General features: G+C 36.3%; 1 pseudogene; it reads left to right on the top strand.

Moving 5' to 3' along the window:
* Window positions 1–1,749: 1,749 nt before the first annotated feature.
* Window positions 1,750–3,935, top strand: LOC130071528 (interferon-induced protein 44-like; annotated as a pseudogene).
* Window positions 3,936–5,841: the final 1,906 nt, after the last annotated feature.

The raw sequence follows: 5,841 nt of genomic DNA, 5'->3' as shown, positions 1-5,841 counted from the left end.
AACAAAAGGGTGGCTTAAACTGAATTGATTTTAGTTCACTAAATAACACAATTAAAATATATTGGCTTAATCGATTCCTTAAAACCCCCACCTCTATTTGGAATATTTTCCCTCAGCTTGCCTTCTCGCAACTTGGTGGTGCAATGTTTGCTCTAATGTGTAATTATGATATTTATAAACTCCCTGTCTAACTATCTAACTTTCACCAACAAGTTCTTTTGGCATGGACTCTCATTTACAAGCATAACTTTTCTCCTCATCGGTGAACAATAGGAATATTTTATTTAAGAATAAGTCTTTGTTCTATAATAACTGGTTCAGTAATGGAATATTTCATGTTAGACAACTCCTTTATAACGAAGATCTGCTTTTTAGGTATGCAGAGTTTCTTTCAGAATATAACGGTAACTCCCAAAGAGTTTGCCACATAGTTATGGATGCTATTCCATCTGGCATACTCATGCTTTTCAAAAATAATACTCTCTCTTTGGGTTCATTATCTTTTCCTGAACCTATCAACACTCCTATTGGTGAGATATGTTTCACTGAAAAAAAAAGAGGAAGAAATTATATTTTATATAAATTATATTATATTTCTATTCCTTGAGAACATTATTTCTGCCCCTCCTGCAATCTCATATTGGAATGGACTTTTTGATCATTTAAATTGGAAAAATATATGGTCCATACAACAAAGGTTTCTCCTCATAAACATAGTAAAATAAATATCTTTTTAAAGTAATTCATAATATTTACCCAGTCAAAAATTTCCTTAGAAAAAAAATTCAGATCTGATTTTGACACTAATTGCTCTTTCTGTCAGAATGTCACTGAAACTCTTCTTCACTTGTTTTGGTCGCGCAGTTTTACTCTGCACCTTTGGAAAGATGTTAGTTGGTTTATCTCAAGCAATATCTTGCAAAATTTCTCTATGAATCCCAAAACTGTTATTTTTGGATTTTTTTAAGCGGATTCAAATGCCTGCTTTATAATAAATCTGATTATTTTCCTATGTAGATTTCATATTCACAAATGTAAGTTTTCAAATTGTAAACCGTTTTTTTTGGTATTCACAATTTCATCCTCTCTTAACCCAAAAGCACTCAGAACATGTACAATTTGCAAGACCTACAAACTTTTTACCTTAATAAATGTTTAGATTTCTTTTAATTTAAGGAATGCCCTCTTTCTTAATTTTTTCCCCCATTCTTGTTTATATCACTTTTTGCTATGATGTTGTTGAAGTGTTTTCTTTCACTATTCTTCATATTTTTGTTATTCTTAATCATTATTGTTGTGTTCTTATTCTGTTGTTTCACACTGTAAACTGAATGTTCAAATAAAACATAAAAAAAAAAAAAGTTGCGTTTCCCCCCAAAAATAAAAAAATAAAGTTGCTTCCCTAAAAAAAGTAAAAGAAAAAATAAAGTTGCGTTTCCCTAAAAACGAAAGTAATCTCTTTCGGGGTAGAGAAGAAAGCAGGCGACTGACAAACTGTTCTGACGACTTGTTCCAACGTGAGCAGTTTTCATTATGTTTTTGTTTTGTTATTTGCATACTTAATATAAATTGAATTATTTGAGTCCTTTCGGATGATTTTGGGTGCATTTGGCAATAATCTATACGTTGCTCTTTTATGTGTAGGCTAGTAGCATAGGCCTACATATTTTACAATATAATAAAAATACTTTTAAAGGACCTTTTCTTTCGATTCCATTATAACTGCATGCTTTAAAATGTTGGTTGAATGTTTTTCAGATCATTATGAGCAGCATCATTACATCCAGCTTGACCAAATGGCAGAAGAAGCAGCTCTGCTCCTTGCTCAGCCATGACAGACTCTGCCTGCTTTTCAAAGCCAGTGTGCACAATGTCAATACATTTCACCAAAAGTGTAATAAGCAGGGACCAACTGTTATTGTAGCTTACAATAAGTCTGGATATGTTTTGGAGCTTTTACTAGCAAGGATTATGGTCAAACTGGCCAATACGTTGTGGATGAAAAAGCTTTTCTCTTCAGCTTTAATGACAAAGAGGTTAAAGAAGCTCCTCTCCGTGTGTTCAGTGAAAATCCCCAGAATGCTTTAATTGACAGTGGTCCAAACTTTGCATCTTTAGTGTTTCTTTACAATGACACAGACACCGTCTGCAGTAATCCAGGAACATACAAATTCGATCCACATAAGATGCATGGGTATGACTTACAGCTGACAGAATGCGAGGTGTACAGAGTTGAAGGTTTGTATTAGTTTGTGCTAATGTTTAGATCATTTATGAGAGAGTAGTACACTTTCAGTAATGGTTCTGGGAATAACTCTGGTTTGGATTCTCACCAGACTGTGGAGGACTCATGGAGAAACCATGGAGAAATGTGCAGTGGAACTCTGAGTGAGTGAAGCAAACCAAATTCAATGTCTTCTTAAAAATAATTCAGATCAATAATAAATCAGTCAATTTGGTCTAGTTTCTTTGTTTTTAATATCAATGCCTTTTATGAAATGTTTATGACTAACTGCGTCCCAGGAGTGCTTAAGGAATTTGACAATTATAATTAATAATGTTTTTAGGAGAAGAAAGGAGCTTTTGAGCATCATCTCAGGCTGGGAGTCTTCTGTTAGCTCAGTTAAACAGGCTCGGATTCTACTGGTGGGTCCTGTTGGTGCTGGGAAATCAAGCTTCTTCAACTCTATCAACTCTGTATTCAAGGGTTATGTGAGCAGCCAGGCCAACACTGGCACTGCTGGAACCAGTCTGACTACTCAGGTAGAAATGCACCTTGATTATTACACATCTGATATTTTACAGAGGGAAATATTGCGTAAAGTATTTTGATTAGTTATCTCTATTCTGCATTAAACATATTTGCTTATTATTGCCATGTTCCCTTCACTCTGTGTGACTCGATGGGTCTGGAGGAGGGTTTGAACAGCGGTCTGGATGTAGATGATTTTGCCAGTATTTTGAAGGGTCACATTCAAGACAAGTATCAGGTGAGAACTTTATAAGGGGGTAAACATAATAGTTAATAGGTTTAGAAGATATTTTACATAGTTACAGGAATAAAAAAAGATTGACATAATTTTTTATTCTTGATGATTTAAAGATATTTGACATATATTTTTCTTAGTTGAACCCATCGATGCCTATACAGCCAGACTCCCCTCATTTCCATAAATCTCCTGGCTTGAAGGACAAGATTCACTGTGTGGTGTATGTGATTGACACCAGCAAACTCAAGCTTCTCTCTGACAAAATGATCGAAAAGTTTGTGGTTTTTCGAAAGAAAACCAACCAGCTCGGTGAGTGACTGATAATAATGACACAGATTTGAATTAATTTCAAGTTACATGGGTGTATTTTGTCATTTAAATGATGGAAATTAAATTTACAGTCTTTCTCAGGCAACCTGAGGTCAAGTCCCTTTCTCAAGAGCACCTCTTGTGGGGATTGAGTGTACAACTAGCATACATCTTTAACCACTAGGGCTGCTTCACCCATAGGTTAATGATCTCTGAGATTTTATAACATTTAAGGTGTTATTCTGTACTTCAGGTATTCCTCAGATGGTTCTGCTCACTAAGGTGGATGAGGCCTGTCCCATAGTGGCAGAAGACCTGGAAAATGTCAACCAGAGCCACTATATCAACAAAATGGTACAAATGAATATATATGACTTTATAGTCAGTATTCTATACTGTTCTCTTTCACATCTTGTTCTTGAGTATTTCTGATGAACTGTTTTGTAACAGGTACAAGAGGTGACCACTCAGCTCGGAGTTTCTCTCTCTGCTGTGATCCCAGTGAAAAACTACTGCCAAGAACTGGAAGTAGACCCTCAAACTGACATAATGCTTCTAAACGCTGTTGTTCAGATACTCAGAGCCGCTAAGGGCTTTTTTGATGATTTTTACAATCCAGAGGAGAGGTCTGAGTAGAGCTTAGTCTCTTTTCCTTGTCTGACCTAAAGGTGGATGTAGCCTATTATTTGTATTAACAAATTTTATCTTTCGGTTTACAAGCATAATCACATTTATATTTGTTACAGTGTGTGCTTTGAGTGTTTTCCTCTCTCTGTATATGCATCATATAGTATATGTTAGTTTAGGTCCGCCCTTGTGCACCTGTGATACTTATTTTTAAGAGCGGACGCATCCATTTGTAAATTGAATGTGTTTGGTTTCCGGTGTCATCTGCTTTATTTTTTTTATTATTGTTATTTGTTTGTGTTTTGGTCATTTGCTGTTTAGCCATTTAGAGTCATTTCACCTTTTTGTTTCTCTGATGAAACACGTTTCATTTCGCATCTGGTATTATTATTATTTTTTTTTTTATTAAATGTTTCAATATAATTGCATCCTGGTTTCATATGTCCTTTATGTTGCTTACACCTGTGATGGATTTTTTAATTAATCAACTAACATTTGTTTTTATTGCAGGAACAACATTCATATGCTTTTGAATTTAAAATGTATGTTTCCCCTTTAGTGTAAAACTCATGACTTTGGTTGTGTGCGTGTAAAAATAACAAATATGGGAAATGAAACTACTAGACATATGTCGAAACTTGAAACCTTGTTATTAGTAATCAACAAAAAAAGAATTTGCTCCTACCTAGTAACAGGAGAGTTTGTCTATGAAGAACCAATCAAATTGTGGGAAAATTATGTAATGTATCATGTAATTTTGACATAACCCTTATTCTATAAAAACTGTTGTATTCGTGTTAACTGGGGGGATTCTCAATGGAATTTGTCTGAGATCCTCCGGCCTTGCTTCTTCAAGGGAGAGATTCTCTGAGAACTGCTCGGGAAGATCTCCCGACCGTGATTAAAGCATTTAGAGGACATTTGCTGAAGTCTGTTTGTATATTATTGCTGCGTAGCAAGTTAGATAGGGAGTAAGTTAGATAGAAAGCAAAGCAAGTTATTTAGCGAAACACTAGAGACCTTACCACCAAGTGATAGTGTTCGATAGGGGACGAGACGTCGTTCGACTCTTTGTGAGACTCTTAGGCGGGGTTGGATTGTTGTCAACCTGCGCGTTCAGGGGCAACTCAACTGAGTATAATATTATTTAGCGAAACACTATGACCTTCCCACCAAGTGATACAGTAGTGTTCGATCGGTTCAGGTGTCAAGGACACTTGGTTCAACCTGGTTTAGGGAAAAATCTACCACACACCTTTGCAGTGCAATTGTAGTCGGTTACTGATGGCAAATTACTTGACAAATATTGTAGTTAGTAACATAATCCATTACATTACACTTTTAGGGTAATATAATCTACTTTTTGATTACTTTTAGATTACTTTTGACCTAACTCATTTACATTGATTTGAATAGGATAATATTGTACCATATTGATATGAAAATACAAAGAGAAAGAAAATATATGAATAACATGAAGTGCATTAAATGTTACATTATGTCAGGGTTTCCCAGACTGCGAGATGCCTCTATGCTCTGAAGTGGTCAGTATTCACTGGCTGGTGCTCAGTCAGACATTTTGAGCCCCACTCATGCAAAGTTTTGGTGGTGCTCTCCTTCTTACAAGAGCTTTTGGATGCGGGTCGCTCCCCATCCACGCTGAAAGTGTATGTGGCAGCCATAGCAGCTCACCGTGCTCCTGTGGCTGGCCAGTCATTGGGGAGAAACAACTTTATTGTTAGTTTTTTAAAAGGTGCCAGGAGGTTAAACTCTCCCAGGCCTCCTACTGTATCGGCGTGGGACCTTTCCACGGTTCTGGGTGCCCTGAAGGGCCCTCCGTTTGAACCGCTACAGTCGGTTGATCTCAAACCTCTTTCGCTGAAGACTGCTCTGCTGCTGGCTTTGGCATCAGTCA

The sequence above is a fragment of the Rhinichthys klamathensis genome, unplaced genomic scaffold, assembly GCF_029890125.1.
Source record: "Rhinichthys klamathensis goyatoka isolate OS25496 unplaced genomic scaffold, OSU_Roscu_1.1 h1tg000446l_1, whole genome shotgun sequence".
In the NCBI taxonomy this organism is placed as follows: domain Eukaryota; kingdom Metazoa; phylum Chordata; class Actinopteri; order Cypriniformes; family Leuciscidae; genus Rhinichthys; species Rhinichthys klamathensis.
This window is presented reverse-complemented; position numbering and strand designations above follow the sequence as displayed.